The 12,822-nt window shown below is 38.7% G+C and overlaps 1 protein-coding gene across 2 annotated transcripts in view; it reads left to right on the top strand.

The window, feature by feature from the left end:
* Positions 1 to 90: 90 nt before the first annotated feature.
* dennd2b (DENN domain containing 2B) overlaps positions 91 to 12,822 on the top strand; it is a 44,830-nt gene continuing 32,098 nt past the window's right edge. Inside the window, exon 1 of one of the 2 annotated variants that reach the window (XM_056374543.1) lies at positions 91 to 199. The gene's annotated coding sequence lies outside the window, so the exon portion shown is untranslated. Of the gene's footprint in view, positions 200 to 4,902; positions 5,112 to 12,822 lie in introns of those variants that run through there. The other variant, XM_056374534.1, reaches the window with a different exon arrangement.

The following is a 12,822-nucleotide window of genomic DNA, read 5'->3' as shown; positions in this document are numbered from 1 at the left end:
TCCATACAGCTGCGTCATCATTTCCTGTGCAGTCCTCTTTTCCTTTTTTTCTCCTCTCATTTCATGCAGTTATACGGAGGAGGCTATTTTTCCGCAAGAAAAAAAAACTTCAGCTTTTAGTTTGCACAGACAGACAGCGACACGGGCTCTGTTCAAGAATGGATCACTGACCAGACACTGCAACAACAAAGAAAGACAGGTAGGCCTTTTGTTTCCGCTCATTAAATGTTCAGTATGTGGGAAAACTAACGGTTTTCTTTTACCTCTTTAAGTAACTTGCAGTATTTGTAGCATCTTTAGATGGTTGTGCTCATAAGAAAAGAAAAATTACTCTTTGTGTTTCCTAGTCTGCTTTGTTGTTGACATGATTTACATGACATGATTTATGTTATTCATAGACGCTGACTTTGATCGATGTTGGTAAAATGATTAATCCACTGTTTGATGAGTAGGTGGGAAAAGAAGTTCTTCTCAGCTTTAGTGCTGCATCTGTATTGGTTAGCCTACAGGGGGCGCCTCAGCCTTTGAATTTGATCCATAAGCAATCAATGTGTTTTGCAGCTCTCGTTGTTCATACACTCACCTGCGTTTACTTTTTCCTTCGTGTCGCAACAAGTTTCACTTCACTTACTTTTTGTGTTTCAGAGACATTTTGGCAACACTGCCTAGCAGACACACACACACACACACACACACACACACACACACACACACACACACACACACACCTACACACACACACACACACACACACACACACACACACACACACACACACACACACACACACACACACACACACACAAGGTCTCATGCACATAAACTCCACTGTGTGAAACATTACACCATTACACTACATTCGCCTTCAAGGTTCCCAGAGTCAGTAGTCAGACAGATGTTGTGGCTGCTGTGTGGTGAAAAGCTAAAATGCGACCAGATAAAGGAATGTCCTTGTGTTCAACTTTGTTCCTTGCTGTTCTACGAGCACAGCATGTTGTGAAACCGTTGGCTAGCTATTTAAAGAATTTTTTTAGAAACAGTACTATGGTGTTTACTTGATTTTGAGTGAACAATGAAACTTTCAAAACATCCCAGTTCAAATCACCCGGTGATTAATATGAGACTGACCAGGTTGATCACAAATAATTGTGGATTAAAACGAATCAAGACTTTATTATATCACTTTATCGTCCTTATTAGGTGTTTTTTTTTTTTTAATCACTCAGTGAACTGGTGATTGGTAATGGTCACAAAAATGGTCAATAACAAAAAAGGACACCCCCATCCTTGCCAACACATACACAGAAGGTAGTCAGAGGGTAGATAGAGGGAGGGATGGATTTCTCTATGGTACATAGACTGAAAAATGGAGTATGCAATAAAAAAAAGCAGAGACAGTCAAAATAGGTTTTAAATATTACTGGGCCTGTGAACTCTTTAAAGTGAATATATATATGATATCTTCTTCATTGTTAAAGAGAAGAGGATGTCTTCACCAGAAAAGCTGTGTCTTCCTTGTCAGTGCTGTCAGGCTGTGTCTCAGTCCCATGAGCAGAAGTGTTGACTAGACACAGCTTAATCCTGGAGTTTAAGAGCTGCCTCAGGTCTGTTTCAGAAACCCGATATGGTGTTTATTACTGCAGTTCTTTTTATTAAAAAGTGGAGCAGATAATTGTGCAAATACTTTGACTATTTTTGCTGTTCTCTTCTCAAATGGGTTCAATATTTCCATGATGCCCTCGAACCTGTGGAATGTGTGGAAGCTGAAAGAAAAGACCTGAGCTCAATCTTTGGAGCGTAGGTGGCAAAAGCCCCACAGAACTGTGGAATAATCCCCTTGAATGTCTGAGGATTTGGGATTCACAGTGGATCCTTAACAAACACACACATGGTTTAGTGATTTTACACGAGATAATAAACATTTATTCCCTTGTGATTGCGGCTTTAGCAGGTGAATAGTCGTGACAATGGGAAAGAGAGTCAAGATTTTCAGCATCAGAGCTCTGTACTCAATCCTGACACTTTTGAATGAATCTATATGAAGTTTTTCAAGGGGGGCATGGTTGTAAGAATGTCATGAATGTATTGCAATTATATATTTGGAGCAGATGAATGTTGTGTTTTCATTTGAGCTTTGTTTGATGTTCCTATGTCATGCAAGAGGAGGATGTGGCTTTTAATGAGAAATCCAGATGGCACAGCGATCAATGGAACAATGAATTCCACAAGTTTAAGCTTAGGTTGCGTTCTGGTAAAACATCCCACAAAAAGAAGTCAGTGCCTCTGTGTTTTGTGCTCAGACAGTGGGGATCTGCAGTGATTTTAGGAGGGAGAATCTTTACGAGACCTTGCTGGGTTTTGAATGGGTGTCTGAGAAAAGCTACACAGTGTATAGCTGTATAGGTTTCCTGCTGACTTGATGTTACGAACTGTGATAACGGATGTCTGGGTTTTGTGACTTCCTCTGTTCCCAAGTCTGTGGGATGATAAGACACCCCAAGAGACGTGAGAGAAGTAGGTTTTATGGATGGGTTGTGCTTTAACATTTGGTGTAAAGATGTTACTTGCAGGAGCATAGACAGATAACCAGGAATGGAAGAAGGATTGTTCACAATCACATGGGTTTTGATGGGTTTATTACAGTTCAACTTTGACCTTGGAAACAGCAGCTCACAAAGACACTTGAAGTTCATTTACTTGCTTGGTTACAATGCAGATACATTTTTGTCTTTGTTGATCTGTGGTTTTTGATTCAGCAGTGTCTGAAGGATAGCTAGAAAAAAAAGTAGTTATTCATTTTGTTTATGTCTTACATCTTGCTTTTGTCTTTTATTGTGAAGCACTGTGATATATAATCTAGGGAGGTGCTATATAAATAAACTTGACTCTCTTACTTGTATTTTACAGTCAGCAATGATTACAGTGCATTCAGGAAGTCTTAAGATAATGCAACTCAAATTTTTTCACATTTTGTCATGTTGCAGTCTTATGCTAAAATAAAAAAAAATAAAAAATTCCCTCATCAATCTGCACTCAATCCCCCATAACAACAAAGCGAAGACAGACTTTCAGAAATGTTTGCAAATTTTTTAAACAGGACTGAAATGTCACATTGACATAAGTATTTAGAGACTTTGTTATGGCACTTGTAATTTACCTCAGGTGCCTCCCATTTCTCTTGTTTATCTTTGAGATGTTTCTATACCTTGATTGGAGTCCACCTGTGGTCAATTCAGCGGATTGATCATGATTTGCTGAGACACACAGCTGCAGTTTAACCTCTAATCTTGCTCCAGTGATGTACAGGTGTTCTCCAGGACCGAATGACATCACTTGCAGAGTCATTACAGGTGCCATAAAACACAAAAGCCTGTGATAAGGAGTCTTAGTTACTCTTTAAGTTATGTTTCAATGTATTCATGCTTCACTTGAATATCATCATATCAGTGTTACTCTGTACTTTACTACATGTCTGCATTTATCTGACAGCTGCAGACCTAGTTACTTTGCAGATAAAGATTTTACAGGATCAGGATTTTATATAACGGGCAAAGATTTTAAAGATTAAACTACGCTCCCAACAAGCTACAATATTAAAGCACAGTTTTACGTTTATGTAAATGTATCAGTAAAAATAATACAAAAAAACAAACATTTATGTTGTTAGAATTTTTTATTCTGCACCATAAAGAGTAATATTGTACTTTTACTTATATTATTAGTATTAACTGCATGATCAGTGGTGGAATGTAAATAAGTACATTCACTCAAGTATTATAGTTAAGCACAGTTGAGAGGTACTTGTACTCAAGTGTTTTGTTCTTATGCTGTATATTATACTTCTACTCTATTACATTTCAGATGGAAATATTGTACTTTTTAGTCCACTCCATTTATCTGACAACTATAGTTACTAGCTAGTTTTCAGATTAACATTTTTAAACCATTTTTGAATACTTATACCTTTAGTACTTCAAAGTACAAGGACTTAAAAATATAAATATATAAAAATATAGTACTACAGGGGGAAATATTGCACGATCAATTCTACTGCATTTATATGACAATTACTTGTTTTTCAGATTTAGATTTTTACCAACCCTATATCATTTTCTAACACTAAACAGTAAAGTAGTTAAAACCTGACAGTACTCAGGAAAAGCAACAGGGCTTAAAAAAAAACAGATACAGTATGATTATTTTCATTATCTATTAACCTACCAATTATTATTATCATTGTTATTATTATTTTTTGATTAACCGATTATTCATCTTGACTATAAAATAGAAAAATGCCTCTTGTAACTTACCACTGCCTAGATGGCATCTTGATGTCTTGGTCCAGAACCCAAAGGCATTCAATTTACCATCATCAAAAAAGAAACACATCATATCCTTACAGAAGGTGGAAATAGGAAATGTATGGCATTTTTGCTTTGAAAATGGCAACTCAGATAAATTTTAGATTAATGTGGTTCAGGAAAAAAACCTACAATGTTTTCCCTTGAAAAGTAGTAAGTATAAAGTAGCATGAAGAAGAAAGTCAAGTATCTCAGACTTGTATTTGAGTAAATGTAGTTAGTTACATTCCATCAGTGCTGCTTGGTCACACATTCATCTCGAACAAATGAAAGACATCTTTGTGTTGGTGAAATGTATTCTCACTGACCAGTGGAGGATTTCAGCATGACAATGTGTTGCAACATGGTTTCTTCCCAGCAGCAGCAGCAGCGGCTGCAACTCGTGAATATTCATCCACACTCCCTCAGCACAATAAACAAGAGGAGAGAGGCTGAATGCCTGGCTGCGGAGGGAAGGGAGAGGAGGGGGGTAAATCCCGAGAAAAGCGAGGGGGGCAAACAACCCGTTTCCATGGAAACAAGTCCTGCCTTCCACTCTGCAGCAGGCTGTGAGAGGGGAGGCTGGAGTTTTTTTTTTTTTTTTTCTCGGTTTTGCTTGGAAAGACATGAGTCGGAGTTTATTGAGAAGGGCAGGTATCCGGCAAAACCAGCCAAAGTTTTTCAAGGCGTAGACGAAACGGGATTTGTGCGACGCAAAGGGATTATAATCTCAAAATGTCAGCAGCCATGGATGTGAGGAGAAACTCGGAGGTAAAAGAAGCCGCCTGCTCTTTTTGAACCGTTATTGACGAGCTACAGGAAGGTTAAACTTTTAGTTAGCGGTGCAAACCACCGATAACCAGGCTCCGAAACAAAACCCCTAAAAGCTGTGTAAAGGTGTTGTAAAAAAATAATAAAAGTTGCAAGGTGTGTTTAAATGTAGTCCTAATCTCCATGTGACCATATTTGGTCATCGACATGTTAAACGATGAACTGCAGTAAGCAGGCTAAAACAACAGACTGTGTGTGTGTGTATGTGTGTGTGTGTGTGTTTAGCTGACCCTTTGAATGAAGAAAATGTCCTAGCGGACACAGGCAGTAACTCTGTGGATTGTAGTTAGACCAAGTTATTATCGCTCAAACATCCACAAAGTCAAACCAGCAGATAAGTAGAAACAGAGCAGGACTATAGATCAGATCACTCGACTGAACTGAACCAACTGTGTTGAAGGCTAGTTCATTCTTTTGGGGGGAGAGTTTTTTCTGTCTTGGGTGATAAATCCAACTATATAGTCTGAGGCTATTTTCCTGAAGGACCAATCATCTTCTGCATTACTTGAGTCCATTGAACGTTTGGTTTGTAAAATGTCAGAAAATAGTGACACCTTTACACAGCTTGTTTAACATCATGTTTAACAACATTTAATCCAACAGTACAGATCTTAAATTTATGAAAATCTGATAAAGATTATTAAAATAATAGCTGGGACCATAAAATGTTCTGTTATATGTGTGTATACACACATACAATAGTTGAATCAATAACTAAACGTCATATTTTATTTTGTACATATATGGATCCAAAAAGATGATGTCGGTTATCTTATTCAGTATAATGCAAACCCTATGATGTGACTGGTTTTCTGTAGTTCCCTTTCCCCCAAAAACCGTTCTATTGTGCAGATCAAACATTGACCCTCCCCTCCCGGGACAGGACTGTCAACATAAAGCTATTTAGGAACTTCTTCTCTGTTGTCCATTCAGTTTAACAGGACTAAGCCTGGCCTATCCCCAGCCACTTTTAAGGGGACTCTTGTTCACTCATTAAAAGTTTTTTTGTCTGTCCTGGTGCTATCTATCCATCCATGAATTACTGAGGACTGCTGATACTGGTAGTTAAAAAATGGCTGAGAGTCTCTGAGATTTAAGGTCTAACACTATTGACCACAGAGCAGCTGTGAGGGAACAGTTCTGTTTGACAGTGTTTAAGGGAACCTGAGCCACAGGTTTTTTACTGTGGGGTGTATTTCTGTAACTTCTGTAGCAGATTTCCCAGTCAGGGATATTATCCAGTGTTGTTCAGATCACAAGACCATCTACCCTAATTTTACCCCAAAGCTCTACTAAAGATATGAACCACTTAGAGAATACTGTCTTTGATACTAAGAAAATGTACTTCCACATTTCATTGGTTTTCATGGAAGCGTTTGAACTGATGTGCAAGTTCATATTCATGTGTGCTGGAACCTTAAAATAATACAATATTATGTATATATTGCTTTTTTGTCTTTACTTAAAGGATATGATACCAGTGCCTGGCTGTAGTCTGTGGCAGTACTGCAGCATGTTTCAGTTTACGTTGGGTTTCACATTAACATGGCTCTAAACCTCACACCTGACTCCAAACCTGTTCTTCTGTTTTGGAGCAACACTCTTAGGTGAACAGGCAGAAAATAGTACAGACTGGTTATAAGGATCTTACATTTGACTACAATCATGACAAGACAATGGCTCGCAATCCCTGATGTGCGGGAGACAGTTTTCATTGTTGGAATGAATGGAGCAGAGTTTGAGTCATGCAAGTGAGGCTCAAGTGGGGTTTGTGGAAGCAAAGGAGTTACCTTCACTCGCAGATAATTTATGAGTCGAGATGACTTCCAGTAATGTGAACATTGGATGCCAGAGGACATCTAAAGTGAGTTTCAAGTATGAAACGGGGTGAAACATTTAAGACTACATGTTAACCAGCAGTCACTTTAAGCCATCTCATCGCCCAACTTTGCGCTTGCAGAGCAATACTGGCGAGCCTCTTACTCAACTTAGTTAAACTCTGACTTTGAGACAGACAAACAAGAATACATCTCATCATCTTCTTATGTCCTAGGGAAAGACTTATTTGTCAGAGGTCCCCTCTCTGACACAAATTCTAGCCCCCCTGCTGCAGCTCAGATGGATATAAGCCTGTTTTCCACATGCCTGCCTCTGCAGCTGTGCATGCTCATATCTAGGTTACACAGAAGGGTTTTTCCTCAAAGAGAAAATATGCCATGATTACTCTGAAAAAAAAGTTGAAATGGCTAAAAAAAAAAAAAAGGAGATAAAAAATGATTCCCAGAACTGGTTCCACCTGGTCAATTGAGCTACACACTGGCAGCATGGCAAACCATGTGGTAGAGTATGGGGCTAATTATACAGGTATGGCTATGCGCAACTGCCAGTAGCATTAACCTTGGTGGTTTTCTTTTACATATGGACACACAGAGGCTGTCAGAGCCTTAAACTGCCCTCCAGAGAGTCATATATCCAGAATATGCATCAGCATTTCTGTTTCAGGTGGGAGTTTTTGCTTTTCCACCTTGTTTGGCCTGCAGTACTAGGTTGTATATGTGTGTACATCTCACATGCACAGATTGTATGTGTGTTGTAAATGTTTTTATGCGGACTGTATTATCCTGGGTTTATTATCAAGAGCTCTATTCCCCACTACTAGAATATTTATGCAACTCCAGTCCCACACTGCTCTACTGACATGATCCGACTCAACCAGCTCAATTCTCTTTTTGTCCTTTGGGGACAAAACTGGTCTTTCTGCAGATACTGAAACAATGGCGTGGATCGGTGTGTGGGCTCATGCTCTCATGTCTGCCAGTGAGTTGTGATGTGTGGAAAGAGTTGAGAATTTGCAGAGATTTTCACTCCTTCCTTTGCCCATTGCTTTTTGGCTGCCTGTAAAACTTGCGGTGGTTTTAAAAACCTTGAAGTCAGGTTGCTGATCAGCAGAAATAGAGGACCATGTCAGCCATAAGAGCCGAGTAGCAATAGACAGAAGAAGACAGTATTATCCTCTTTTTTTGGAGGCTGCTACTGCATGTTTCAGGATTAACAAAGACCTTAAAGTAAACCCAATTGCAGGTTAAGGAGTGTTTGTCCATCATGACGTCACAAATTTGTTACATGAAGTCACGCTGTGCTCTTACAGACTGGATATCAGGGGCCAGGTGCTGAGAGAGCGCATATTTCTGTGTAGTCTTTGTTGAATGAGAATGAGGCTCTTGGCATCAGGTCCAGGTGTTTCTGCCCCTCTTCTGTGTTTTCTTTCACCCTCTGAAAACATTCTTTAATATTTTAAATGCAGCCGCAGCCTGATGGATAGGGCAAATATTAGTACATTCCTGCATGTAGTGGAGAGAACTGTGTATCAGATAATCTGTCAAAAGTGACAGAGCCAAGGACGTGCAGACTCTATTTTTGAAAGATATTTTACCTAATTGAGTCTCTCCCTTTCAAACACACACACACACACACACACACACACACACACACACACACACACACTCACACTCACTCACTCACAGACACACGGCTGATAAAAGACTTACTTTTTAACCACATGTCCCTCTCAAGGATGTATTGAACACAAAGAGCTCCTTTATTCCAGCCCAAATAGTCTAATGGAGACACTGTTGTAGTCCCATTTCATGAATATGCTCTTGTTGCTGAGGAAAATATGCGTCATTGATTTGCCTCTCATGTAATCAATTAGTACTTCTGGACATCAACATGACAAAAATCTAAAATGCCCAAGCTTGGTCATAAAGATGGTGGTGTTGAATGTCTTAAAACGACAGTTTGACTTTTGAGATTTGTTTTTTAAGTCAGAGCCAAAGACGGGGAAACTCATGGGTGTATTTTTCATCTGTCTGTGTTGAGTTTGAAGTAATGGCAGTAACTTCTAAAAGTGTAGGGTTGATTATTGTCCTGTCAAGATGTGATGACATGACATACATCAAGATCCCCCCAGTGCATGTGTGGGCTTATACAGAAAACAATGGGTGCTGGTGTTCTGACATGAGTCATATGCTGCCAATGTGTATCGCCCTTACTTTATATTTGCTCATGTTTGTTACATGACCTGGTTGCTCAGTGACATTTCCAAAGCAGGCCGTCAACGATGAAGTCAAACAACTTTATGATGAATGAATAAATTAGTGAATTAATTACTTTTTAATTTAATTTTTTATTTTGAACATGAAAAATAAAAACATTAAAAAACAAGAATAACTGTTCGTAAAGGAGTAGGAAGAAGTATTCACTTATGTATTCGTACCCCTTTCTCACTACTCCTCCATTAACTCATATGCAATTTAGAAAGAACTATCCCAATTTTATGTACAACCCAAATGTCCAAAAATATGAATAAAACCTAAATTGTAACCCAACCCTTCCTCAACCATATACCTCATAAAAAAATTTTTTTATTTATAAATCCAACATTTCACTGTCGTATTTCCTGTTTAAAAATCAGCTTACTTAAAGGTGTTCAATATTTTGATCAATGTTTTTATATTTACAGTACATCAAATGGTTAAGTGTAATGTAAAAGAGGTCGCTTGTAGTGATGAAGTCGCAGAGAATTATCACATGACTTTGCTGTTTCCCTCATCTCTACTGAGCTTTCTCAGCACCAAACAGGAGTCAGACACAGTTAGCGAATAGCTGTTGAACACAGTGGAGCATTTAGCAGCTAAAGAGACAGATATTTCCCTCAGGAGTCGGTGAAGACCAAAAACAGTGCTAAAAGGAGAGTGAATATTTGACTTATGTTTTTCCATTGGCCAGAAACCCACCTCCAAATGAATGCTAATGGTGCTCTGTAATCCATTTCAACTATATTAAGATCTACTGAAGAAACCTTGTGCTTTTCACGCACAAATTTCTTGAATAACACCAGCTCCAGGCAAAGTGTTCCCTCATACATTAAAATGACATTTTCCTGGCCTGTGTCATTCTGTAAAACACCAAACATATAAACACGAATGTGTCAAGTGTGTCTTCATTACTGAAGGACTGCTTCCCATCAGCATGAAGCTGTTGACTTCTCACTGTTGACTGTTAGTTTGCCTTTGGTTCAGACATCTCAAGAGAAAATTTGTCTTGAATCTGGTTGAATGCACTTTAAAGGTTCTCTAGAGCTTTCTTCGAAGTGGTTGTTTACAGCCTGTGATTTTGTGTAGGGAGATGGTATCAGGCCTCAGGAAGTCAGTTGGCTAACGCCTTGGTGTTTACACTGTAAAGTCCATCTTGGGCCTCTGTGACCCATTTCTGTGATTGTAGCTTTCTCAGTCCAAAAAAATGAAAATGATGACGTTAAACAAATAAACATTGGGCTTGACTAAGGTGTGTAGAGCTGACTTCATTTTGAAGTGTTTCATTTTCTCCACTCCTGACAGCTGATTTTTCCTCATTTCTTTCGCTAATCTTTTATATTCGTTTTGAGATGTTACTAATAAAAATGACAGAAGCTCAGTTTTCATTCAGAGAAAGAGAGAGTCAAGAGAGAATATTGGAAATTACTTCCAAAAACACACTATTTCCTTTGAGCTGGTTAATCAGAAATAATATTTTACACAGCTGCCTGATTTAGAGAATAAGAAAGATTGTATTACTCCAATTCTGATTCTTCCTTTCTCAGTTTCCTTTTTATTTCAGTTTCCAAGATTGATTTGTAATGTAATGGATAAATTACTTAGCTAATTTTTTGTCATCCAAAAAGCATGTCCACACAGAACAACCCTTAGGCTAAGGCTATAAATCAGAGACTAAGGCTCTCTGATCTATAGAAATTGTTTGAGAATGACTCTTGATGCACTGTTACATTTACAGTCTGTCACTAGACCTTTGTGTTTGAATTCCATTGTTGAATCCTAGAGTATCACAAGGAATGTTGTGTGCCAAAATTAACTTTAAATGCACTTTGTGTGTAATGTTTTTCAATTTCCGATAGTCCTCTAAAACACAGAATGACAACAGGAGAGGAGGGTTGTAAGTAGAACAGAACAACATCATTCTTTGTGTTTGATGAAAATAATGATGCATGCCCAGTCCTCTTAGTCCAGTCCACAGTTACGGGAAATAGCTGACAGCAGGAATGCTCCTTCTCTCTCCTCATCTGTCTCTATAGGACTCGGCTCCACTACTGGTTGGCTGGCTTCTTCATACAACAATTTCCTGTAAACAAGTCATGCTGCCAAGCACCCTCCCATCCTCCACCTCTGATCTCTAGGGATCTCCATTTGACCTCCTTATGCACCAGAACAATGGCTTTTAGCTTTCTTGAAAGGGTCAATGCTGCATTTTAAAGTGATTTTCAGGAGCAATGGCCTCCAGTTTGAAGGGACTGATGGTCCCATTTGAGATTAAGTCCAGGAAATATTTATTATAAGGAAGATGTCTTAACAGTTTTTTTTCCTGCTGTTAGGGCTTTTCAAAGTGTTACTATATACAGGATGCTGATCCACAGCCCATAAGTTATAATAACATTCACCTTTGAGAGGACACTTCTTAACAATTACCAGCAAAGATTTTAGTGTATGAAAATATGAAATAGTATGTAATAGTGACTGAAACGTGGCCCAGTAAGACTACACATTGATTTCCAACCCAGTTCCAAGCTGCTGCTAAAATCGTAAAACCACGTTGTTGTCTGACAAAATCACCAAACACATAAGTTAGCCAGTTAGCCAGTGATTTTGGCTATGTTTACTTGTAAAATGATCACGCAGAAAGAAAGTTACAAGTGACAGAAGGTCTTTCTTATTTTGTCTCTCACACAGCGCGCAGCAAATGTGTTTTGTTGTGATTTGTTTGGAAGGTCTCTTTAATGAGGCTGTTAGTGTTTAACCAACCCTTGCTTTTAGACTGGACAAGACCCCTCTGCAACACTTAACTGAGTGGCTGCAGCCACCTGAAGGCAGCAGGTCTGCAGCCTCTAAATTATACTGAATCCAATACCAGACGCAGGATGATCCATCGTGGTTGAATCGGGCGTAACTAACACTTGCAAGCTTCCAAATAACTACACAAATGTTTGTGCCTCTGCACACATCAAACTGCTCAGTTATGTATTCTCTTGGTTTATGTGTTACAGAACCATCAATGGGGTAACAGCCGCCGCATGAATGATGACTTTCTATCCAAATTTCCTTTATGGCTATGATCCAAACATGGATCGAGACCTTGTTTAAATATTGTGTTTTTAAGCTGTTTCTGTTCCAGTAATGTAGTTCGGTGCTGTATAATGTGTAAATAGACATGTTTTATGTGGCGGAATATCTTTGTCTGAGGCAGCAGAGTTTCTCTGGCACAACAGTGTCTACATGCTGTTTTAGTTATGCCACTTACTTCAGGTTTGTTGAGAATTGTCTGCAATGTTTACACTGGAGATTCAACATGGCAGATGTGGTGAAGTGGGGTACTCTGTAGGAGTTTTTATTAGCTTGCCTTATGAAAAGTTGTCAGGTGCAATAGTATCACCTTGTCCTCTCATCTTAATCTGTGATTGGGACAAGTAGATGTTAGGTTGAGAGTATTAGAATGTATAATAATTTTGATTATAATGTTATAATCCTATTGTTATTATGGGGACCTGTGTTTACCTGTTGACACCAAAAATCAGGGTCAGAGTCAGACCCACATTAAACCA

The sequence above is a fragment of the Seriola aureovittata genome, chromosome 1 (genome assembly GCF_021018895.1).
Source record: "Seriola aureovittata isolate HTS-2021-v1 ecotype China chromosome 1, ASM2101889v1, whole genome shotgun sequence".
NCBI lineage: Eukaryota > Metazoa > Chordata > Actinopteri > Carangiformes > Carangidae > Seriola > Seriola aureovittata.
The sequence above is the reverse complement of the archived record's forward strand: the minus strand, read 5'-3'. Positions and strand labels throughout refer to the sequence as shown.